Raw genomic sequence first — 26,490 nt, forward strand, 5'->3', positions numbered from 1 at the left:
TCAGGGGGGATATAGGAGTTGGGCTTTACAAACAAACCTATGGGGTTGAGTTAGTAAAACTGGAGTGTGCAAAATCTGGTCCAGCTGTGCCTGGTAGCCAATCAGCTTCTAACTTGAGGCTGATTGGTTTCTATGCAGAGCTGCAACCAGATTTTGCACTCTAGTTTTAGTCAGGGATGGACTGGCCATAGGGACTACAGGGAGTTTCCCGGTGGGCCGATGGCTCAGTGGGCCGTTTTTTTAAAAGAGAGATGCTGCTTGGAGGACTTTTTTAACGCCCTGGCAGCGCCCCAGTGTGAAAGCACTCAGGCTTTCACACTGGGACTGCAGCGGAAGCGTTTTTCAGTCGCTTTACAGGCACTATTTTTAGCCCAAAAGTGCCTAAAAAACGCCTCAGTGTAAAAAGGGGTCCTACACTCACCCCCTCTCTTTTACACTCACTCTCTTTTTCTTACACTCACCCCCCTCTCTCACCCCCCTTTCTCTCAACCCTAGCTCTCTCTCACCCTCTCATGATATACAATGATGGATGTGGGGGCCTTTTGGTGGGCGTGATTTTTCAGGGGGGTGGGGGCAGCATTTTATTAAATTAAAGTGGGCCGGTCTGGATGAAGTCCAGGGCCAAATTTTTGTCCCAGTCCAGCCCTGGTTTTAGTAAATCAATATAGAAATGCATTTGGTTTGGTAAGTAAAATGTTTTTTGTTTTGTTTTTTGTAATATAATAAATCTAAAGCCAATATATATTTTATTTTTAAGAATGTCAGTTTTTTTTTCTGTGTCCTATTAGAGAAATTCCCTTTACCTCCTATCATACCTGTAAATGAAAGAAAAAGGGGAAATCCAAACAGTTTTTACTGAAATAGTTGCACCGACTGACAGATTGTTCCTCTGTTACTGTTCTGGTGAAAAAAAAAAAATGTGCCTTCAATTTCCATAACAGTGACAATGGCCAACAGGGCAATTAGGGAAGGTGCAATGCAAGTCTGCTTTAGGTTGTAATTATTCCACACTCTATACAAAGTTCTACGAAAACTTTTGGCTTTAGATACGTATGCCAAACTTTGCCAGCATACATGTGTGTACACGCTTCTTTGCCAAACAGTGCAAAAGGTGTGCATGTACAGTGTTTGACAATTACATTGTGAATCTGGGTTCACTAGTGAGCAGGGCAGTCATCACAAATGTTGGGGCCCCTTACACAGCTTTAGGCAGGGCCCCCCTAGAGCAGAGAACCCGGGGGGAGCTGAAAAAAAAAAAGTTCAATATCTTCTCTCCTCATGCGAGATAATAAGGGGGGGGGGGCTGGGGATCATCGGGCCTCTTACAGGTGTAATGCAAAAAAATATTTAAAATAAAAAAAAAAACGGGAGGGGAGCCGGCCGGGCCCAGGGTCCCTTACAGGTGTAATGCAAAAAATAAATAAATAATAATAAAAAAAACAGGAGGGGGGACAGCCGAGCCTGTAAGGGGCCCCTACAGGTGTAATGCAAAATAAATAAATAATAATAAAAAAAATGATGGGAGTGGGGGCAGCCAGGCCCCTGGGAACCATCGGGCCCCTTACAGGTGTAATGCCTGTACCCCCCTGATGGCAGCCCTGCTAGTGAGCAACGTATTGCCAATAACAGAGAATAAACCTTGCCAGCATTCATTAATGAGCTTGGCTTTAATAAACTAAGCATAATAACTGCTGTGCATAGATCCCATGCAAGTTTTTTTTGCCACATACACATATTAGAAGGATATTAAATGGATACATGAAAAGACATCATACAAACGTTACTGTTACAATTGCATAGTTTTATTGATGTAGCTTTACATGAAGTTAGCAATTTGTCGGCCATATCTACGTAGAATTTCTATGTAAATTATATCAGGCCACCAACCGCCATCCAGCTCATTTTTACTGGATGCGTCATCATGTATTTTGCTACAGGCAAGATGCTGAGACATAAGGAAGTATGCTGTGGTAGGATTAGCAAGCAGAGTCATGTGAATTTCTAGTGCAAATTAGGCTGTCTCCCATTTATGAAAGGATCTGCAGCGGGTATGTTTTTTTTACTTTTCTGGGCAGACAATTGCAATTTCCATTCGGAAATATCCATGCATCACTTGCACACCATGGTAAACCAAAAGAAAACAACATTCATTCTTATGATAGTGCATGCTTCTGGGCCTTAAAAAGGAGCTCCAGTCATTTTTGTGGTTATTAAAAGTCAGCAGCTACAAAAATTGTAGCTGCTGTCTTTTAATAAACACACACTCACCTTTCCAAGGATCCAGCGATGTGCTCATCCCTTCTCTCTGTCTTCTCTCCCCAGCATCGGCATCTCAATTGTGGGCACCTGGCTGTAACAGCTTGTGGCTTTACAGCGGGGTGGCCATTGCCCATGCTTCTGGGACCTATGACTTGTCCTAGATGACTGTGGGGAAGGAGGGGGAGAGGAGAACTTCCGCTTAGATCACCTAGGTGACTAGAGCCCCCCCAAAAAAGTGCCATTTGGAAAAAAGATGGGGGTCAGACATTTCCAAGTGACCACCATTAGGCCATGAGCATGTGATGTCTTGCAGATTTGTAAGTATGGCCCCCCTTGTTTGATACCCAATGTTTGCATTAACAGAATGCATCTTATTATGTATGTCATATATTCCTAAACTAGACAATTGTGTGTGCATCAACCCCTGAGGAAGTGATGTCACGTCACGAAACACATCCGGTTACAAAGATGCATGTTCACACCTGATATTGATTGACCTTTGTATATATGGCATTATGTTACTATTGATCTGTTGAAATTGTATTTACCAAAAAATCTTTATCTTGTTGATTTTACAATAAAGTGCGTTGTACCTCATATAAAGTCCCACGGGCAATTTATATTTTCTTGTGTATTTGGAAAAGAGGGGGACCTTAAAGTAGAACTTCCCCTCTTGGGTGGAGCTCCACTTAACTACTTGCCGACTAGCCGCCGCAGTTACACGGCGGCAGGTCGGCTCCCCTGCGCGAGGTCACATAGATCTACGTGATTTTGCAAATCAGCCACTAGGGGAGCGTGCGCACCACCGGTCCCGACGCGCGTGCCCGCAATCACCGCCAGGCACCCGGGATCGCTCGTTACAGAGCGAGAACCGGGAGCTGTGTGTGTAAACACGTGTACGCGGCATAAGGAGTAGGATGGAAACATTTTCTGGAATGAATTTCTACATCGTATGTGTTTTTTATTTTTATTTGAGAAGAGAATAACATTTGAATGTTAAAAGCAAACAAAATTTTGAAATACTTTTGAAAGATTTTGGTCAAAATCATAGAATGTACTGAGAATTTTTGTGTGTTGAGAATGTTTGTCCAAAAGTCTACACAGACCGATGGACTGTTTTTATCAGACAAACCGAACGTGTGTGGGCCCCATCGGTCTTTTTCCATCGGTGTTAAAAAATAGAACATTTCCTATGGATAAAAAAATGATAGAAAAAAACGATTGTCTGTGTGGAACTCCATCGGAGAAAAATCCACGCATGCTCAGAATCAAGTCTAGGAAGCATTAAACTTCATTTTTTTTGGCTCGTAGTGTTTTACGTCACCGCGTTTTGGCACGGTCGGAATTTAGTCTGATAGTGTGTATGCAAGACTGATGAAAGTCAGCTTCATCGGATATCCGACGAAAAAATCCATCGAATTAGATTCCATCAGATATCCAATCGTGTATACAGGGCTTTAGTGTTTTGCCAACTTTAAAATGACCCCAGTGTTTTTGCTGCTCTTACCAACAGCTAATTAAACATAAAAGGCTTGCAATATGATAATGAGTAATGAGAAACCATTATAACAACAGATTTTAGAATTTTATTGCATGTGTATATGAAGATTTAGCTGTGTCCTGCTGAAATGATATTTCAGTTCTTCAAAGTCAGTCAGGACAATGATCAGTAATTATGCCCTATCGCACTTTCATTTACATTTTCATTTACTAAATAAACACCATGGGTGACGTAACATTTATTACATTTGAAAAACGACTGACAAGCCAGGCATACAAATACAAGCCAATATCAGGCAGAATTTTAAAGGGGTTGTAAAGGTAATTTTTTTCCCCCTAAATAGCTTCCTTTACCTTAGTGCAGTCCTCCTTCACTTACCTCATCCTTCGATTTTGCTTTTAAATGTCCTTATTTATTCTGAGAAATCCTCACTTCCTGTTCTTCTGTCTGTAACTACACGCAGTAATGCAAGGCTTTCTCCCTGGTGTGGAGAAAGCCTCTTGAGGGGGGAGGGGGCGAGCAGGAGGGTCAGGACGCTATCTACTTTGCAGATAGAGAAAGAAGCTGTGTGTTAGTGGGCGTCCTGACACTCCTGCTCGCCCTCTCCCCCCTCAAGAGGCTTTCTCCACACCAGGCAGAAAGCCTCACATTACTGTGTGGAGTTACAGACAGAAGAACAGGAAGTGAGGATTTCTCAGAAGAAATAAGGACATTTCAAAGCAAAATCAAAGGATGAGGTAAGTGAAGGAGGACTGCACTAAGGTAAAGGAAGCTATTTAATGAAAAAAAAAAAAATTCCTTTACGCCCCGCTGAGGAAGTTGCTACAACGTAACGCGTACGGGGGAGGGAGCCTAAAGTCGCTTGCTGCCATCTCTGAGAAGACACATGTTGTGTGTATTTCCTTTCTGCCGTTTTGCCTTTTGGGCTAATGTGAGCCTGTTAATGCCTTTTTAATAAACCTAAGCCATTTTTAAAGCAGAGAGCACTTAGATCTGTTTTTTCTCTTATCCTCGATCTCAATGCTGCCGAGCCTAAGAAGTTTGCTATCCACATATTGCACCAATCTGTCTATCGATTTCTGCTGGTATGACTGCCTGATACAACAGGGGTCCATACCTTAAGGTGAGAGTAGCCATTCTTAACGGTGGAGGAATCACTTATTTAAAGTTAAAGTCACCGGTGAAGATTTGGAGTGGTTGTCACCCTATTCCTTTGGAATTTTTCACTTTTTGTTTTTTTGCATTATTTATGCACCATTCATGATTAATTTGTTATCAGTATAACAACTGTGTTTTGCACTTTAGTTTAATTGTATTTATATTGCGCTGCACTATTTCTTATACATTTTTGCATCTTTTGGATTTTGTGATTGTCCTGTCAGTGTTCAGCTTGCATTCGTGAAGGGGGAGGTTTATTTTATTTAATTTTTGCGCTGATTGCACCCTTTTTGATTTCTATAATGTAAAATCACCCACCCATCTTATATTTGTGAATACGGTCTGTTGCTGTTCTATACATACCAATATCCAGAGGTATGTAACAGATCCAACTAGGCTTTGACAAGGGCAGCAGTCATTTGAACACAGTGCTCTTTACTAGCTTCATTTTCCGAAAATGAGAGGTTTTAAGAAGGAAATTTGCTGGAACAGAAAATGAAATGACCATTCATTGTAAGAAGAAGGCATCTGTTTGCCCGGGTGTGAATTGCTGTTTAATGCTATGTTGCGTCGTAATGCAGCTCTTAGATGCTTCCATGTACAATCTCATGTTTCGCTAATAGATAGCCTCTATTATTGCGTTAGGCATGATTGCTTCTATAATCTGTTTCTGCAATGTGGGTGTAAGGATATAGCCAATTTAGCAAGAAACAAGGTAACTTAGTTAGAATGCATCCACCTCTGTGGCTCAGCCATTCGATCTCTCTCAAGGTCACTTTCCTTAGTAACTTGAAGAGGATTACATCATCCTGTACAACGGGACCGTTATATCAGCAATCGATAAGGAGGTCTCTGTGCAGCACAGGAGCATCCCATTGTACTTTAGAATTGAGTTACATCACTACAGGCGCATAGCGCATTAGAGGGCATTTTTCACATAAAAAGCTTCGCTGCTTCTTCCTGAAGCTAAAGTCCCACTTATTATTTGTTCTTCAACTGAATTCTGTTCTATTCAGTGAGAAATAATGTGCTTCGATGTAACATGAAAAAACATTTTCCACTCACTCAGAGATGAAACACAAATGTACAGGCAGAGTTCACATGAAGAGTCAGCAGAATACAGTGACAGCACCAAACAAATCACAGGAGCATAATGAGACAATTGAGTGGCTGCTGAATATAAATACCAGATCCGGGGTATATGGAAAAGACTAAATGGAAAAATAAGCAAGAAAGAAAGTTAGCGATTCTACATATGCTGCTTGCTTCTCTCTTTTTACTTTGTCGGTGGCATATATAACAGCAGATTTGCAAACAGAGAAAGAAAATTAATCAAAAAGTAGAAAAAAAAACCACCATTGAAAAGGATAAGGTTTAAGCCTCATAAACACGATCGGATTTTCTGCGGACAAAGCGTAGGAGTTTTGTGCGAAGGGCCTTGGCCAGGAACTTGTCTTGCATACAGTCGAAAGCATTGACTATTTGCGACGTGATTAGAAGCATGCACACTGGGATACGTTCACGGACGGCGCATGCGCCGTTCGTTAGAGACGTCATTTACGTGGGGTCATGTTTTATTTACATAAAACACGCCCACCTCTTCAAAATTTGAATTCGGCGCGCTTACGCCGGGAGATTTACGCTACGCCGTAACTTAGGGCGCAGGTTCTTGGTGAATCCAGCCTCAGCCTCACTAAGTTATGGCGGCGTAGCGTATCTGAGATACGCTACGCCCGCACAAAGTTACGGCGGGCTATCTGAATCTAGCCCTTAGTAACCAGAGATAACAGTTGAAGTAAATTATAGTTTCTTTGAAGAGCACAATAACCCTATCCATCCAGTTTTCTGGCTTTAATTTGCCTATGATTTTGCTAAAAAAAAAAAAAAAAAATGGTTTGAAATCAGGCAAGCCAAATCCTGCATAAACATTGCCCCCATGCCTGCAGAGCATTTGTGTGTGGTAACTATGACAAGCATGTGAGACAGGATATTACCAAATTATTTTTCATTTCCAGTAAGCCTGATGTATTACACACAGGACTTCTACATACCTCTGACGTTTATCTATAGTGTACATTCAAGTCTATTTTTACCTTCACTGGTACATATTTTTGGCAATCCTATTTACATTGAGGAGTCAGTCCCTCATATCTATTTTCCAATTTGAAGATTTTTTTCTACTCGTTTATATAACAGCACTATATTTCAGTACATTTAACTGGTGCCATCAGCCTCTGTTCTCAGATTAGTGTCTCCCTTTACCACAAACACGCAGGCATATGTGTAGGCAGAGCCAAGAGAACGCTGGTATAACGTTTCACTACGGTTACCACTAAGCCCTGGTTCACACTAGGACGCGGTGCAGGAAATCGGCAATCTGTGAACATTTCTTGCACTGTGGTTGAAACGCACGAGCCTTGCAATCTGCAGTGGGTGTCGGTGAAATGTTAAGGACACCCCAAACGCAGGTCACAAACACATTGCATTTGCCTGCATCGGATTGCATGGTACGAAACCACCATGGGATCCGGTTGCAGCGTGTTTCCAAAAGTAGTGCATGTACTACTTTGGTGCAGTTTGAGCCCATTTAAAGTGAATCGCATTTGAATTGTACAGGAACACATGTGCAGTCTGCGTGATTTAAAGTGGCAGGTCAAGGTTATACAGCGCCCAGGGCAAAGATTCAAACTGTGCCCCCTCTCTCCTTCCCTTATTCCATGTACACACAATCAGAGTTTCCGTCGGAATAAACTCTGACAGGTTTTTCCAATGGAATTCCATTCAAGCTGTACACATGGACCCATCAAATTCCGACCATCAAAAACGTGGTGACGTACAACAATACGACGAGCCTAGAAAAATGAAGTTCAATGCTTCCGAGCATGTTTCCGGGAATTGTTTCCGTGTTTTCTTCTCTGTCGGAGTTCCATACAGATGAATGGAATTTCTGATAGAATTTTTTTCCATCAGAAAAAAAGAGAATGTGTTCTCTTTCTAACTATGTCAAAACTTCCAACCGAAAAAGTCAGATGGGGCATACACACGGTCGGAATATCCGATGAAAAAATTCCGTCTGACTTTTTTCATCGGAAATTCTGATCGTGTTTACGTTACTCCTGTCAGTCTTGTAACAGAAGCAACTGGCATAGTGTGCCCCCATCCCTACAATAAACAATTGCGGCCAGGGCAGCCTATCCTCCCGCCCACCCTTGTCCCAGCCTTGCTTACAGGCTTCTTGCTCTAGTTTATATGTTAGCGCTCCCAGGAGGAGCAATTAAAGTGTTCAATCACCACAACATGTACATTACCATGCCACGACTCTTCCTGCCTACTTCCTGTGCCAAGCCAGGCACCAATTTTAGTAATAGGCCGCCAGTAACAATAAGCCCAGTCTGTTGTTTATGCTTTTCTTCAGGAACAGTCAAATAGGCGAGTTCTTAAAATTACACCAACGGTTGTCAGTACCTTTCTCAGGGTGATCATACTTCATCCTGTCCCGATTAGCACTCATGTCTAGAGTATCAGGGCCTCTTCAGGCATTCCCTTGTCTGCAGGGCTTCATACCTATGACTAAGGCCCCAGACAGTCCCAAGGGGGCCAACTGCACAAACTGCCTCCTCTCTCTTTTATATCACTGCCAGAACTTTCAAAATTCTCACACTACACACTATATATATATATAACTTATGGGACAGCACTCATAGTGTCCATACTAAGAAGTGTACTAACACCCCTTTACATATGTGTACTTCAGGTCCCTGATTGGGAAGAACGTAGATAAATTATAGATTTATGAGACTAAGAAAAATGAAAATGTATGCAAATACAACATGATCTTCAGACAGAAAGGTAACTACCAATATAGCCAAATCCGGTCACCCAGCTTTAGCCTATTTTTTCTTTTTTTTTTCTTTTGTGGGAAGGGTGATGGCAATCTTGTAGGTGCTCAAGCTGAGCAATAAAAACAAATTTTCTATAAGAATGGGAAAAAGTTCAGAATCTGCCATATTTTTATTGCTATGTTACTTTCGGGGGAATATCCCCTTACTTTCTTTTAGGTGATAAGTGACAAAATAGAAAAAGAACAATAATCTCATCAAAGGGTACACAGGCAGCATATTAAAGTGTATAAAGGTTCTAACCTTTTTCCTTTTTTTTGCCAAACGTATGCAGCAGTTGGGGGTTTTCTGAAAAGCAGTCAAATTACAGTTTGTTCAAAGAAAGTAGTAAAGTGACTCCACAAAGGTGGCATAGTGATCACATAATTGCACCCCTGCTGCCTGCAGATAGTAAATATAAAACACTCATTTCAGATTTACCTCAACAAAGAAAAGAAAAATAATACATTTTTAGGGGTTGTAAGTAAATGAAAAATTGTATCTATATTTTGTGATGGTTTTATGTGACTTTTGGGTGGATTTTCACTGCTTCTAAACATTACTATGCACTGAATAGTAAAATATATGTCCATGGTTTAATTGTTCTATACTATAAATGATAATTGTTATTGATAACATTTCTAAAAACAGATATTCTGCAAAATATATATATATTTTTTTATTAAAAAGTTGTACCTTTTATCTCACAGCAAAGGGTCAATTTTTTACCAATATTCCACATTGTACCTTGAGTACTGCAAATGTTAGGCCCCATACACACCATAGAATCCATCCGCAGATAAATCCCAGCAAATGGGTTTCAGCGGATAGATCCTATGGTGTGTACACGCCAGCGGATCTTTTTCCGCGGATAAATCTCCCCTGGGATGGATTTCCAGCAGATGGATATTTGCTGACATGCACAACAAATCCATCTGCTGAAGTCTATCCCAACGGATGGATCCGCTGGTCTGTACAGACTCACCGAATCCATCCGTCCGAAGGGATCCCCCGCATGCGTCGCAATGATTCAACGCATGCGTGGAATTCCTTATATGACAGCGTCGCGCCCGTCGCCGCGTCATAATCGCGGCGACGGCGCGACACGTCATCGCCAGAGGATTTCCGCGCGGATTTCAATGCGATGGTGAGTACACTCCATCGCATAGAAATCTGCGGAAATCTTTGAGAGGATTTATCCGTGGAAACGGTCCGCTGGACCGTATCCGCGGATAAATTCTCTCGTGTGTATGGGGCCTTAGGCTTGTGCAAATCAAAATTCGGACGAATTTAGCAACTTTCGGACATTTGGAAGCATTCAAATTTACAAACAAAGCAATTACGAATAAAACCAAATCCGAAATAAATTATATATAGCAAATAGCGAATGCCCGAAAGCCTTCGGCATAATTCGTTGTTGCGTTAATGCGGCCTAATGCAACAGCAAGTCGACTTGTTGTGATCCCAACCACACATCCAACAATAACACTCTCTGCTCTGCTCTCTGCTCCTCCCTCACCGTGCTGAACTTCCTCTCAAAATGGTGTACAGGGGCGGAGGCTATAGCCGCATGTCAAAGACTAAAGTAAAATATGAGATTTTGAATTGTTACAAATAACCACAATGTATTTAGAAAAGTACAAATCCATTCGAAGCACATTAGGCAGCGCCATTGTGAGAGAGACACGGAAGATTCCGAATCAACAAACAAAAAAAAGTTACGAATCAACGAAAAACAATATACGAATTAGTCCAAACACGAAAAATCAGTTTAGCAAAATTACGAATGATTACGAATCAACAGGACGGAAAAGAAACTAAATGAAACTAAACAAATTTACAACAGGATGGAAAAGAAACTAAACGAATTTACAACAGGACGGAAAAGAAACTAAACGAAACTAAACAAATTTACAACAGGACGGAAAAGAAACTAAACGAAACAAATGTTTCCGTTGTGAACAAGTCTGCGGTGCATACTAGCTCATTATGCCTATACCTTACAGGTTGTTGTTTTTTGGGCATACCGCTTACCGGAGGTGGTGGCTGGAAGGGGCTAAAAAACTTGGTAACATTGTTTCTACACATTTATCATTAATGCATTCTATTGGCCAGAATATTAATTTATTCTGGCCATTAACATTCATTAAGGCGCAAACGCGCTTAAATGCACCTAGCATTTTCATGTGACAGACTAACTCCACTAATGTGAAACTCCACTCCACAAATCCTGATAATTTTGTGATTATGATTTTTTTATAATATGTTTTCTAGATGATGTGCTTGCAATGCCAAGCATATCCACAAAATTATTCGTAATTCGTTGCTGTTGATCACATAAGTCCCGCTCGTTTTAAGACAAGATTTAGATTGTAACCTCTGCTAGTATGGATTTGGGAAGTATTTGGTTTATAAATATGCAATCTTGACTTGCTGAAGCTGTGTTAGTTAAAGGAAATATCAACAGCTTTCATGAAAGCACTTTGTGGTTTACAAAAAAAAAAACACGACATAGAGCTGGATACTTTCACAAATGCATGTTATTTCAGATTTAAATGAAATGCCATCAGAAGCACATAAAGAATGTGCCGACTTCCTGCTTCTTCAATCTTGCAATTTGCAGATATATTTTAGTTTAAAGAGGATTATTTGAAAATATGCAATCCAGCAGAGTATAATTTTATCACTGTCTGTTCCTGGAAAGTCATTAGGATACCTTTCCTTTTGAGATTTCTTAGCATAGCACAGGGCCAAGGTGCATTGCATTGTGGGATAGCCACATTTATAACTAATATAGCATATACTAAGCTGTATTGAGATTTTAACCCTGAGGAGAATATTCATTGGGTTAAAATTGTCATCTACATCAAATTAAACCAAGAATACAAACCACATTTACTGTACATGTTATTTCTAAATACAAAACAATTACTGTAAAATGTTCCAGTTATAAAGTGGACCAACAGAAAAGTACATATCTAATGCCAAACTTTGTTATTTTTTTGCTTTGGATAGACTGGTAAGGGGTTGGAACCCCTGCTGGGTTATTATTACTGCAATAAACAAATATTTAAATGGTTATTAAAGCATAGGGAGTAAACTATTCATTCCCAGATTGCTTAGGAAGATACATGGCCACTCAAAGTTGGAGGAAAAGCGGTTTAACCCTAAACTGCATAAGGGCTTCTTTACTGTTATGCCCTGTACACACGACCGGTTTTCCTGACATGCAAAAACCCAACGTTTTTCCAGACGTGATTCCTCCCAAGCCTGCCTTGCATACACACATTCAGTCAAAAAAACGATCGACCAAAGCGCGGTGGTGTCCAACACGTCCAACGACACTATAAAGGGGACGTTTCTTTCAATGGGCGCCACCCTTTGGGCTGTTTTTGCTGATCCTTGTATTAGTAAAAGTTTGGTGAGAGACGATTCGCACTTTTCAGCCTTGTGCTTTTCAGTCCGTTACAGTGTGACGAATGTGCTATCTCCATTACGAACGTTAGTTTTACCAGAACGAGTGATCCAGTCTCATACTTGATTCTGAGCATGCACGTTTTTTTTCCCCTTGGAAAAGCATACACACAAGCGGTTTTCGCGATGAGAAAAAGACTGACGGGAAACACGACAGGAAAAAATAGAGCAGGCTTGAATTTTTTTGCGGGCAGTTTTCTCGTCGGGAAAACTGCTATGGAGCATACACATGACTGTTTTTCCCGACCAATCTAAAAAAGGGCAGTTTTCTTGTCGGGAAAACCGGTCGTGTGTACGAGGCATTAGGGTGGTAAGGATGTGGAATTAGGTATAAAACAAGTGCAGTGCTCACAAACCCAAAAATAAAATAATGAAAATAAATAATGAAAATAATCCTATGAATCACCAAAATGTTTCCCCCAATGCCTATTGTTAACAGCAATATGTGTAATTAAAATGCTTTACATAAAACATGATATTGAGAAAATATACAAAACCATAAATCAGCAAAGTGCTTAAAGTGGTTGTAAAACCTCTCAAATACCCAGTGAAATTAATAGCTTCAGGTGATACACAAAGATGAGAAAAATCCTCTTATATATTTTTCACTTGTTTATCTAAAGCCATCTCTTCTCTACATCCCTTCAAATGTGTAGATTTGTGATAAAATGCTTCTGCATCTGTGAGGAGCAGAGAGGAGGGGGCAGAGAGCTGTAGTGTGTGAGAGCTGATTAGAGGAAAGGGACACACCCCCCTCCACACACTGCACAGAAACGAAGGAAGGATGCAAAGCTGTGTTCTGAGTAGACAGGCTGTGTGCTGAGCTCTCCTCCCCATCACAAGTTTATCTCATGTGTCAGGAAAACTTCTCAGAAGTGACTCATGCTGATAACAGAGGAATGAAGCACCAGAGAGAGACAACACTTTTAGCTTTGGAGATAGACAAGCAAATACTAAAGATATATATGCTTTGTTTAGATTTCATGAATGAGGTTTACCATCGCTTTAAGTCCAAGTATTTTCATAGAGATATATACTGGAAAGTACACTAGGACTGAATGAAAGGAGTGCCACAAGCCAGGATGAGAAAACAGATAAAGCTCAACAGGCTGTCACCACAAAACACTTGTAAGGTCTCCCAGGTGTCATTGATCACACATACTGTAAGGTTTACCAAATAATGTGACCCCCCCCTTTTTTCTTTCTGTACTCTGTAAAACTAGAATTGTAACGTTATGTATCAGTAGAAGGGAAACCCTGACGGTGGAAGGGGGCCCATGCTTTCTCCATGGCAGGAAATCCCCTTGAAGTAGGTTAATACAATCTGGATAGTTTCCATGAGTCTTACATCCATAACCCTGTGTAACGTCGGTTATTTTTCTTTGTTTTGTTTTTTCTTTTTGATCTATTTTGAAAGGGGGTTTCCCCCATCAATTTGTTGTTAAGTTTGTTCTGTTTTTCTCATAGACTTTATTTTGCATTCTGCTAAAAACTTTAAATAAAAATAATTTATAAAAAAAAGCTGATAACTGTAAGCCCCCCGTCATTGGTTAATGGTTTGTCTCAACCCGCCTCTAACTGCTAAATCTGCAGGACAGCTTGTTTGTTCAAAAATAATAGACTTACCGGGAGGATAACCAGATGAAAATAAGCTTAAAAAAGAAAACTATTGCAGCCATAACATCTAAAAATTGGCAAGCAGCAATTTTATAAATGTTTGCTTTTGGGCCTAATAACTCTTTAAAAGAGAAGTATGACCAAAGCTGTTTTGGCCATACTTCTCTTTTGGTTCGCAGGAGTGCACTTATTGTGCCACTGTCCGATGATGTCACAGATCCAATCGAGGCTCTGGAAGGATCCCCACCATATTTTTGGGATCCACCCAGATGCCTGATAAGCAGCTGGCTCAGCCTCTCAGCAAGTGGCTGTAATACAGAACCAGCCACTCCTGCCCCTTCTCCAGCCCGGAGCTCCAGTGGGCACTGGAGGGGCAGAGCTGAGTTGACAGACAGTTATAACTCTTTTCTCAATTCTCGGGCTTAGAGGCAGACGAGGACAGCATAGCCCAAAGTTCTCCCTTAGAGTTAGTGGCTCATCACAAGCTCCACTGAGAAAGCCTTGGGTGTGAGTCTGGTTCATTGACCTCTGGCAATCAGAAAAGGAAATGATTCACCACACTGGGCTGCTACAACATTTCTTGTTTATTTGATTACAGTGGGGGTAGCCTCTGGGATTTGTTTCAAAGTGGACAGAAAGGGTTTGGGCTGTCTACTTCAAATAATGCTTTTTTATCTTGTAGTGCCTGTTCATAAACTACAAATTGTGCTATGTTTAAATGCATTGAAAGTACAGAGCATTTATACACAATGACCTGCGGCAACCAATTTTACTTAGTGGTACCTGTGTTTATGGCCCTATGCATTCAGGGAAAAATGCCTGGAATGCTGGCATTGGATGCACAAGGACTAGATGTCCAGTGTGCCAAGGGCATAAGGTGGGTAATGAAAGAACACAGAGCCTTGGAGTGGCAGGTTACTTAGAGTACTTGACAGACAAAATGATTTTTTCTAATTTTAATAAAATTAAATAAATGATAATAATGGACAGAAACAAAACACAGATGCTGCAGCTGTTAAGAGTATATAATATACAGAATAGCTGAGTATGTCGTTTACAACAGTGGTCATCAACCCTGTCCTCAACGCCCACTAAGGCTCCATTCACACTAATGCTTTTTTTTATGCATTTTGCAGAAATGCAGGGAAATTTTTTAAAGCGGTAGTTCACCCGCAAAAAAATTTTTAAGATTAGATTGATGCTCATTTTGTCTAGGGGAATCGGCTAGTTTTTTTAAAAACGAAAAGCAGTATTTACCGTTTTAGAGAGCAATCTTCTCCGCTGCTTCCAGGTATGGTCTTCGGGTCTGGGCGTTCCTTCTTGATTGACAGGCTTCCGACAGGCTTCCGACGGTCGCATCTATCGCGTCACGATTTTCCGAAAGTAGCCGAACGTCGGTGCGCAGGCACCGTATAGAGCCGCACCGATGTTCGGCTTCTTTCGGCTACTCGTGACGCGATGGATGCGACTGTCGGAAGCCTGTCGAAGCCTGTCAATCAAGAAGGAACAGCCAGACCCGAAAGACCATACCCGGAAGCGGCGGAGAAGATAGCTCTCTAAAACGGTAAGTACTGCTTCGTTTTTAAAAAAAATAGCCGATTCTCCTAGACAAAATGAGCATGAACCTAATCTTAATTTTTTTTGTGGGTGAACTATCGCTTTAACACGGTTTCCTATAGAACATGTTCACATCAATGCTTTTTTGTGCCTCTGCGTTTTTGGAAAGGAACAGGGACTTTTTTTCCTGCAAAAAGCAGCGTTTTGCATGCAATAGAATTCAATGGACCTGCATCCAAAACGCAAGTGCCGCGATTTTGCCACGATTTGTGTTTTGCGTTTTTTTTTAACCTGTTTATAGCTGGTTCTTAAAGGAAATGTAAAAAAAGAAAAAATACTGGCTAAAAAAAAACGCAAATCGCGGTAAAATCGCGGTAAAACGCACGCACGTCAAAAAACACAGCGAGCACCGCAAAAACCATTGCAAAAATGCTCAAAAGCAACATGCATGGGTGTGAATCGAGCCTTACAGGCCAGATTTTATGTATTACCTTGGGGATATACATTCTAGAATACAGAAATCACTGAGCAGCAAATTATATCATCTGTGATGTATTTCAGTTATCTTGCAAACCTGGCCTGTTAGTGCGCCCTGAGAACAGGGTTGATGACCACTGGTTTACAATAAAGTTTACATGGTATGTGAGAACATTTATTACACATTTAGGTAAGCAATCAGGAGTAAATAAGAGCACGCATTGTGCAGAGTGGTCAGTGAAGCCCCCCTCCATGCATTACTGGTTGTAAGTGGAAAAGTGCCCTTGTATATTGGTGGTCAGTGGCATTTTCCATTGAACACCAGAATTGGCAGGTCCGCCACTGGTGCCCAATGCTTTTCACAGATGAGAGCAGGTTCACCCTGAGCATATGTGACAGACGTGAAAGGGTCTGAAGAAGCCGAACTTTAAGAACTTTATGCTGCCGTAACATCGTTCAGCATGACCGGTTTGGTGGTGAGTCAGTGATGGTCTGGGGAGGCATATCCATGGAGGGACGCATAGACCTGTACAGGCTACACAATGGCACCCTGACTGCCATTAGGTATCGGGATGAAATCCTTGGACCCATTGTCAGACCCTACGCTGATGCAGTGGGTCATGGGTTCCTCCTGGTGCATGACAATGCCCGTCCTCATGTGACGAGAGCATGCAGCCAGTTCCTGGAGGATAAAGAAATTGATACCATTGAATGGCCCCTACGCTCACCTGACCTAAATCCAAAAGAACACCTCTGGGACATTATGTTTCGGTCCATCCGGTGCCGCCAGGTTGCACCTCAGTCTGTTCAGGAGCTCAGTGATGCTCTGGTCCAGATCTGAGAGGAAATACCACAGGACACCACCCGTCATCTCATTAGGAGCATGCCCTGATGTTGTCAGGCATGCATACAAGCACTCGGGGGCCATACAAACTACTGAGGACCATTTTGAGTTGTTGCAATGAAATTTCAGCAAAATGGACTAGCTTGCTGCATAATTTTTTCACTTTGATTTCCGGGGTGTCTTTGAATTCAGCCCTCTGTAGGTGGATAATTTTCATTTCCATCAAATGATGTTCCGTCCTTTCATTCCTAACACATTACCCAGTCCATATCAGTATAGATATTCAGCATGAGATTTTTAAACCGTTGAGATCTGATATGTTTTCAAAGTGTTCCTGTAATTTTTTTGAGCAGTGTATATATATATATATATATATATATATATATATATATATATATATATATATATATTAGTGCTGTGCGTTAAACGCGATATTAACGGCGTTAACGCAAACCCATGTTAACGCCTTCAATTTTTTTATCACGCGATTAACGCTCGGGGTGGACGTGCAGAGTGTGCAGCGGCGCGGCTTACCTTCTCGCTGGATTCACAGGCAGGCAAGGATCCAGCGATGCCACCCCGCTGTGTGATCGAGCGGGTCCTCCTCGCTCGATTCACAGTGTCTGTGTGCCGCCGATCTCCGTTCCCTGCGACGTTACGACGCACGGGAGCGGAGAACAGCGCCAAATTCAAAAAAGTAAACAAACACAATACACACAGTATACTGTAATCTTATAGATTACAGTACTGTATGTAAAAAATACACACACCCCTTGTCCCTAGTGGTCTGTCCTGTGTCCTACATGTACTTTTATAAAATAAAAACTATTCTTTCTGCCTGAAAACTGTAGATTGTCCAAAAGTGTCCCTTTATGTCAAAAATGGTTTTAGATCAGCTAGAAAACAGTGATCAAAATTTATGACGAATTAATCGTGAGTTAACTATGACATTAATGCGATTAATCGCGATTAAAAATTGTAATCGTTTGACAGCACTAATATATATATATATATATATATATATATATATATATATATGCTATATGCACACTAGATTTGGGAATAAACTTTCACTTCTGTGAACTGGGTTCCATACATAGACAAGACAAACATGATCAAGTTAATGTAGTTGAGGAAATTCCTGTATTTTTCCATCCGGCTGTGAGAATTTAAAACAGTTTAGCGCTGGAATCTCTGCATCAGAAAAGCATGTGTGTGCCTCAAAAAAAAAAGTAAGAGTGGGAGAGTATTATGTTGAGCCATTTTCTAAACACAATAAATTGTTTGTTTATCGTGTTATTTTCAACATTCTTAACACATTTACATTTCTGTCTGGAGACTGTCTTGAGCCAATTGAATTTCACAGTAAACATTAATTGAAGGATTCTACAATTATGCTATAATTTTACTTCCCTGGAAGCAGCAGCCCCTGCTGACTATCAACAAGCTGTTTTCAAAAGAAGATTGGAAACATTTGACCTTCTTTTTTTAGAAGGCTAAAATATTTATTTATTTATTTACTTGAGATACTTATATAGCTCTGAAAATGAATGCAGTGCTTTATATATTAATGTATTGTGCATTCACATCAGTCTCCGCCTCCAAGGAGCTTATGATCTAAGGTCCCTAACTCACATTCATACATACACATACTAAGGCCATAAAACATAAAATAGTTTTTTCATGCTTTGTAGGGTATTTAACTTTTGATATATAGCAGCTATCCATTCACATATAAGTGCCCATAGCGCGTAAGGGTTTATTTGTTTATTGTTGTAAACACTAGGGCAAGTTATTAATTAATTAACATACCAGCATGTATTTGGCACGTGAGAGGAAACCAGAGTATCTGGAGGAAACCAACACAAGATATGGCAGTTAAAGTGGAGCTTCACTTTTATTATAAAAATGACAACAAAGGTACCTTTAGAAATGTTCAGTATTGGCAATCTACAGACAGATACTTATAAATAATTGCAAGATTTGTATTCCTTGCATAACTTATTTTTATTTTCTTCCTAATACTTTGTACAGTGGCCATTTTTACTAAGGACAGATTAATTCATCACCATTTACTTCCTGGAACTCTGACCAGGACTCTCTGGCTGCCTCCTTAAACATGTGACATTACATTTCCAGGATGCAGCTAAGATGCCAGGGTTACATCACCAGTGCCTCACTCTACCATAAAGTGGAAAAACAGCAATTGTAAGTAAAAGTTTTTTAAAGTGAGAGTTAACTCCCATGCATAAACTTTACCTAGGGCTTACCTATATGTACTGTAAATATATCCTAAACATGCACTCTTTAGGAGATATTTACTGTAAATGCAGCCAGTGATGTCACAGGTGCATTTGCCACAAACAGCGACTCCCGCGCGCATGCGACTCACGCGGTCGAGTCCATGAACCCGGAAGGAAGACTGGGTGAAGATGGAAGCGCCTTCAGTGGTGACAGCGCTGAAAGGTGAGGCCCCAGCCTCAAGTCTTTTGTTTTGCAGACTCGTATCTTGGCAGGATGTATCCGTAACTGATTCTATGAATCAGGCGCATACATACAACGGCGCTCATTCGGACTTACGACGGCGTATCTGAAGATACGCCCGCGTAAGTCTTTGAGAATCTGGGCCTCTAACAGGTTTTCTTCTATGATTGCCCTGTATTTGGCTCTATGCATTTTCCCATCAACTCCGACCAGCTTCCCTGTCCCTGCTGAGGAAAAGCATCCCCATAACATGATGCTGCCACCACCATGTTTCACGGTGGGGATGGTGTGATCAGGGTGACGTGCAGTGTTAGTTTTCTACCACATATAGCGTTTTGCTTTTAGGCCAAAAAGTTCAATTTTGGCATTATCTGACCAGAGCACCTTCTTCCACATGTTTGCTGTGTCCCATGTCCCCATGTGTCACATGGCTTCTCGCAAACTGCAAATGGGACTTTTTTATGTCTTTCTTTCTACAATGGCTTTCTTCTTGCCACTTTTCAAAAAAAGGCCAGATTTGTGGAGTGCACGACTAATAGTTGTCCTGTGGATAGATTCTCCCACCTGAGCTGTGGATCTCTGCAGCTCTTCCAGAGTTGCCATGGGCCTCTTGGCTGCTTCTCTGATTAATGCTCTCCTTGCCCGGCCTGTCAGTTTAGGTGGATGGTCATGTCTTGGTAGGTTTACAGTTGTGCCATACTCCTCTTTTTTTAGATGATGGATTCAACACCGCTCTGTGAGATGTTCAAAGCTTGGCATATTTTGTTATAACCTAACTCTGCTTTAAGCGTCTCCACACCTTTATCCCTGACCTGTCTGATGTGTTTTTTGACCTCCATGATGCTGTTTGTTTACTAAGGTTCTCTAACAAACATCTAAAGGCTTCACAGAACAGCTGTGAGGTTAAAATGACACCCAGGTGGACTCTATTTACTAATTAGGTGACTTCTGAAGACAAATGGTTCCACTAGATTTTAGTCAGGGGTACCAGAGTAAAGGGGGCTGAATACAAATGCACGCCACACTTTTCAGATATTTATTTGGAAAAAAAAATTGAAAACCATTTATCATTTTCCTTCCATTTCACAATTATGTGCCACTTTGTGTTGGTCTATCATTAAACATACCAATAAAATACATTAACACTTTTGGTTGTAACTAGGGTTGCCAACTCATCCCTTTAAAACAGAACACATATTAACCACTTAAGGACCGGACCAATATGCAGCTAAATGACCCAGGGGGTTTTTACAATTCGGCACTGCGTCGCTTTAACAGACAATTGCGCTGTCATGCGACGTGGCTCCCAAACAAAATTGGCGTCCTTTTTTCCCCACAAATAGAGCTTTCTTTTGGTGGTATTTGATCACCTCTGCGGTTTTTATTTTTTGCGCTATAAACAAAAATAGAGCGACAATTTTTAAAAAAAATTAATATTTTTTACTTTTTGCTATAATAAATATCCCCCAAAAACATATCTAAAAAATATTTTTTTCCTCAGTTTAGGCCGATACGTATTCGTCTACCTATTTTTGGTAAAAAAAATCGCAATAAGCGTTTATCAATTGGTTTGCACAAAATTTATAGCGTTTACAAAATAGGGGATATTTTTATTGCATTTTTATTAATTTTTTTTTTACTACTAATGGCGGCGATCAGCGAATTTTTTTCGTCACTGCGACATTGTGGCGGACACTTCGGACAATTTTGACACATTTTTGGGACCACTGTCATTTTCACAGCAAAAAATGCATTTAAATTGCATTCTTTATTGTGAAAATGGCAGTTGCAGTTTGGAAGTTAACCACAGGGGGGTGCTGAACGTGTTAGGCTTCACCTAGTGTGTGTTTACAACAGTAGGGGGGTGTGGCTGTAGGACTGACGTCATCGATTGTGTCTCCCCTATAAAGGGGATGACACGATCGATGCGCCGCCACAGTGAAGAACGGGGAAGCCGTGTTTACATACGGCTCTCCCCGTTCTTCAGCTCCGGGGAGCGATCGCGACGGGGCGGCTATAAACGAATAGCCGCGCCGTCGTCCCGGATCGCTCCCCGAGGGGATCCGACCGCCGCATGTAGCGGGGGGGGGTGTCCCGATCGGACCCCCGACCCACGTCTAGGCAGGCACGTACAGGTACGTTGATGTGCCCGTCCGTGCCATTCTGCCGACGTATATCTACATGCGGCGGTCGGGAAGTGGTTAATTACACAGGTTCTGAGGCTAATTTAATGCAAATAAGACACCAAGTGAGTTTAATTACCTCCTTAATCAGCCACAGAACCTGTGTAATTAATATGTGTTCTGTTTTAAAGGGATGAGTTGGCAACCCTAGTTGTAACATGACAAAATTTGGAATATTTCAAGGGGTGTGAATACTTTGTCAAGGCACTGTATCCATCTTCTAGCAATTTTTTTATATTTCAGGTTTAGTTTAGATTTAAAATGAATTTAATGATTTTTGAAAGAATGTGTAACTGGGCTATAGGCTCTTTGTCTGTGTTTGGCTGGAATTAAGTCAGTACTTTCAGGAGGGATTATGGGAAAGGCCACATGAACAGTCAATCCTTAGCAGACATTTTACATTGTGTATGCAATCGTGGCGAAACAGTATAGAACGGGAATAGGGTTTTTTGGCCCCGTGAGGCCCTCCCATTCCTTCTTAGTGTCCCTTAGGCAGTTTAAGAATTTAAATTGAATGAGGATCCAAACTGCTTTATAGATCATTAAAATTATGTTTTCCCAAATAGTTTTGCCATTCAGTAATATGAGAAATGTGTTTTATGTACCTTTATTAAAAAATAATAGAAGATGCAGGAATTGTACACAGAAAAACAAAAAAAGATTTTCATTTCATAATTAGTATGTTAATTCCCCAAATGATGATGCATTTGTTGTAATTAGGTAAGTATGGCTCTCAGTAGAACTAGTGCAGCTCAGTATGAAGGAAGTTTGGCTTTACAATTTGGAATGCAGATTTATATGACTTTGACATATCTGGCATATGCAAGCAACACATGGTGAACTTGGTGACCGGATATTCTTATTACTCACAAACAAACAAAAATCAAGACTATTTTAGCGGAAAAAAAAAGTAAAAAGTAAGATCCTGAGTTGCAAGTAGCAACAATGCGCCAGTGCAGAAAGAAACTTTTATTAAAAAATAAAATAAAAAAATAACTCATATTGGTTGCTAAGAATACATTTATAAAACGAAACAGATCCAATATTAACTTAAAGAGGTCATACCAAAATTTCTGTCCCCCGGTGATAAAGGGCATAATGCACTTTGTCCTGTTTTCCCCAGACAGGTGGTCCTGTGTAGCGTGATCTCCAGCACACCCCCTCCCTCCCCACCGCTGTCCAACCAGGCACAGAACAAGGAAATTGATATTTAATTAGTCTTGATTAACAGCACTTGTCTCAGGCACCAGGCACTTCTCAGAGACAAGTGTCACCCTGATGGGGTTTTACTTCCTCTATGTCTCCCTGCAAAGGTAAAGCATAATGGGCTATTATGCATCGCATAGTAGCCCATTATGTGACAATTACCTGCAGTAGAAGCCCACAATGTCGCTGTCTTCCTCCATGGCAGCGAGCGTCCATTCTTCACCCCTCTTCTTCGGCTATGTGACTGGCCCGGAGTCGCGTGATGTCACTCCCGCGCAGGAGCCGCCTTTAACGGCATGACCCTGGCTTCAAGCGCCACAGCGTGCCCTTTCAAGACGGCGAATGCGCAGAAGAAGGCGTCACTCTGGGAAATTAAAAATATCTCTGAGACCGTGTAGGTCTCTGAGATATTGCAAGCACCTACAGGTAAGCCTTAGGCCCCGTACACACGACCGAGTTTCTCGGCAGAATTCAGCCAGAAACTCGATCGGAGCTGGATTCTGCCGAGAACCTCGTCAGAAGCCGACGAGGAACTCGTCGGGCCAAATAGAGAACATGTTCTCTATTTCCTCGTTGTTCAATGAGGAAAGTTGGCCCGCCGAGATCCTCGGCGGCTTCAACACAGAACTCGACGAGGAACTCGATGTGTTTGGCACGTCGAGTTCCTCGGACGTGTGTACGGGGCCTCAATCTAGGTTTTTCTGTAGGTGTAACTTCTCCCGGGGGGTTTACAACCACTTTAACATGATGATTGTGACATGCGCATGCACAATGTACTTGTGGTGCTTGCGTATATGCTGGCGGAGATATAACACCTGCTGATTTTCATGTTGTGGATACTCATGATTACTTACAGATTTTATGTGTTTCACTATTGAAATTTGATGAACTCAGTTGGGTGGTGGATAAGTGGCACCCTCTTTCATATATTGGACTTTTCTTTTTTCCAGAGGATTATCATTAGACACAATTGAACGTTTTATATGTTATAGTTTTTTATATGACCACTTTCGAGAAGTATTCATTAGGTTTTAGCGCTACACTATTTGTCTTACAGGTTTGCATTACCTTTGCATTGTAATCTGCCCTCTAAGCAGCCATGTTTAAAGTGTATTTACACTTTTGCAGCCACACTGGGATAACATCTACTTTATATTTTTTACACGTTTCCATTCACATAGCACGACTTAAAAAATAAAAAAAAAGGTTCTGATTACCTTAAAGTGTTTGTAAACCTTCAATTCTTTTTGTATAAAAATAACAAACAGGCCTATACTTACCCGCTCTGTGCAAACCCCGATCCTCTTCTTCCACCAGCACTCCAGGCCCCTCTTCTTCATTGGGTGCCTCCACTGAAAGCCGCTTTTTATGGGGGCACCAGTGCGGGCTCGCTCCCTATTCTCGCTGCTACGTCCATTGACACAGACAGCGGGACTCGTTCCACCCCCACTCTTGTGTCACAGGATTTGATTGACAGTAGCAGGAGCCAATGGCCCCTGCTGCTATCAATCTGCCCAATGAGGAGCCGCTGTGTTCTAGCACATCGCTGGATCGGATCCGGTAAGAAAAAGTGTGTGTGTGTGTGTGGGTGGGGACCGGGTTGCTGCAGCACAAAATGATTTTCACCTTGATTAATAGAATGCATTAAGGTGAGAAACTTTAATATTAACTTTTTTTTTAATTCATGGAGGTTCTCCTTTAAATGAATAGCTATATAAAATAAAATTTAAATACCAAATCTGCTGATATTTCTTGTATTGCTTGGGGTTAGGTTAAGACATAATTACAGTTATACAAAGCTCTGTTTTCTATAGTGACCTATTTATAGTGAGTACAATCAAATGGGTACACTTTCCTATCAGCAGTGTCAGGAAGCGTGTCCTATTTTTATGTGAATGACAATCTGCTAGTATTTCCTATTTACTATGCCTGCAGTTTCTTGTACTATCAAATGATCTTGTTTTTAAGAATCCATTTCAGAGGGAAAGTTACTGGGATTTCATAAATGGGTCAGAACAAACGTAGTACAGAACGACTAGTCAGACAGAAAACATTATCCAACATTACACAAGCAGTGTTACATACGAATTTGTCAATCTTTATATAATCGTGGTTAACCTTTTCTAGTATATAATCTACACATCCTATCATTAGCCAACTATCTGCAGCTGCATGAATTTCGTTTAAAAAATAATTTACTTTTAGCTTAGTTTTATATAAAGCTGTAATGTATTAATATACATTTTGGGTAAATAAACACTACATGCACAAAACAATATTGGGCTCAATGGCAATATCTAAAGTTGTTTTTTGCTGGGGTCTAATGCAGAATTTCTGTAGAAAGCTGGGTAACAAGGGCCAGAATGTTGCCACTGTACGTTGTTACTGTATACAGTAAAACCTTGGCTTGAGAGTAACTTGGTTTGAGAGTGTTTTGCAAGACAAGCAAAATGTTTTAATAAATTTTGCCTTGATATACAAGCGATGTCTTGATATAAGAGTAGCATCATGTCACAACTGAGTATAAAAAAGTGTAACTTATTGCTACACTTAGAGGTGTCTCTCTTCTCTTTTATACCCTGTAAAAAAATGCTTTGATATACAAGTGCTTTGGATTACAAGCATGTTTCTGGAACGAATTATGCTCTCAAACCAAGGTTTTACTGTATTATATATATATATATATATATATATATATATATATATATATATATATACATACAAACAGGGCTTTTTTTCAGCGGGAACGTGGGGGAAAGCAGTTCTGACACCTCCAGCACTGAATGTATATAATGCTGGGGTGTGCTGGAGGTTCTATTGATACTGGCTGCTGGGTGATCTATTGTCGCTGGGGGTTCAATTGTTGCTGGGGAGGTCTATCGCTGCTGGTGGGGGTATCTATTGTTGCTGAGGGAACAGTTGTTGATGGGAGAGATCTACTGTTGAGGGAGGGTTCTATTGTTGCTTGCTGCTGGACAGTCTATTGATGCTGGATTTTGTTGTCAGGGGCCCATTGTTGCTGGGTGGTCTATAAATGCTGGGAGGGATCTATTGTTTCTAGGGAGATCTGTTGTTGCTGAGGGGGTCAATTGTTGCTGAGAGGGATCTATATTTGCTGGGGGGGGGGTCTATTGTTGCTGGGGAGGGGTATTTTGTTGCTAGCTGCAGGTGACCTAATTTACTGCCTTTAATTAACAAATTCCGGACAAATAACTGATGTTTGGCTTTGTATTCTATAAAAGGGACAGTACTGGAAGGTGGGTAGGGGGTGGAACCAAGATGCCTAAATTTCATGTGCATACCAGGCACACCTTCACAGTTCATGCATCAACATCTCCTCATTTTCCATTGCACCCGATTTGTTAGGGTTGTTTTCAGAATGAGCAGCGATGGCAAATTATTCAACAAGGGCTTATTTACACTGGCAGCAGCCTTTGTCGTCCCTCTGAAAAGTGATTTGTGGCGGACTGTCTTTCAGAGAGTGGTTAACAGGTGGTTGGGAGGCCATATGTCACCTCGTCACCACCTGATTTTGTGACAGCCATGAAACAAAGCATTGTGCCCCCAGTATATGTACAACCCCCACCGGCCGCTGTTGTGTTCAATTAACCCCTCCCCGACCAGCCTCAGCAGTTGTACTGCAGCAGGTTGGCTCCCCTGGGTGAACCGACGTAACTGTAAGTCGGTTCGCCTTTTGACCACTAGGGGGCACGTGCACGCCGGAGCCGATGCACGTGCCCGGCGGTTGCAATTGCTCCACACAGAGACAGAACGGAGACCTATCAATGTAAACAGACAGATTTCTGTGCTGTCAGGCAGTCCCCTCCCCCCACAGTTAGAATCACTCCCTAG

The 26,490-nt window shown here is 41.2% G+C and overlaps 1 protein-coding gene across 6 annotated transcripts in view; it reads right to left on the reverse strand.

Annotated features, from left to right (window-relative positions):
• The window catches only part of ATXN1 (ataxin 1), a 403,695-nt gene that overhangs the window by 113,455 nt on the left and 263,750 nt on the right, over positions 1-26,490 (reverse strand). The window lies entirely within an intron of this gene.

This window comes from Rana temporaria, chromosome 5, assembly GCF_905171775.1.
Source record: "Rana temporaria chromosome 5, aRanTem1.1, whole genome shotgun sequence".
Taxonomy (NCBI): Eukaryota; Metazoa; Chordata; class Amphibia; order Anura; family Ranidae; genus Rana; species Rana temporaria.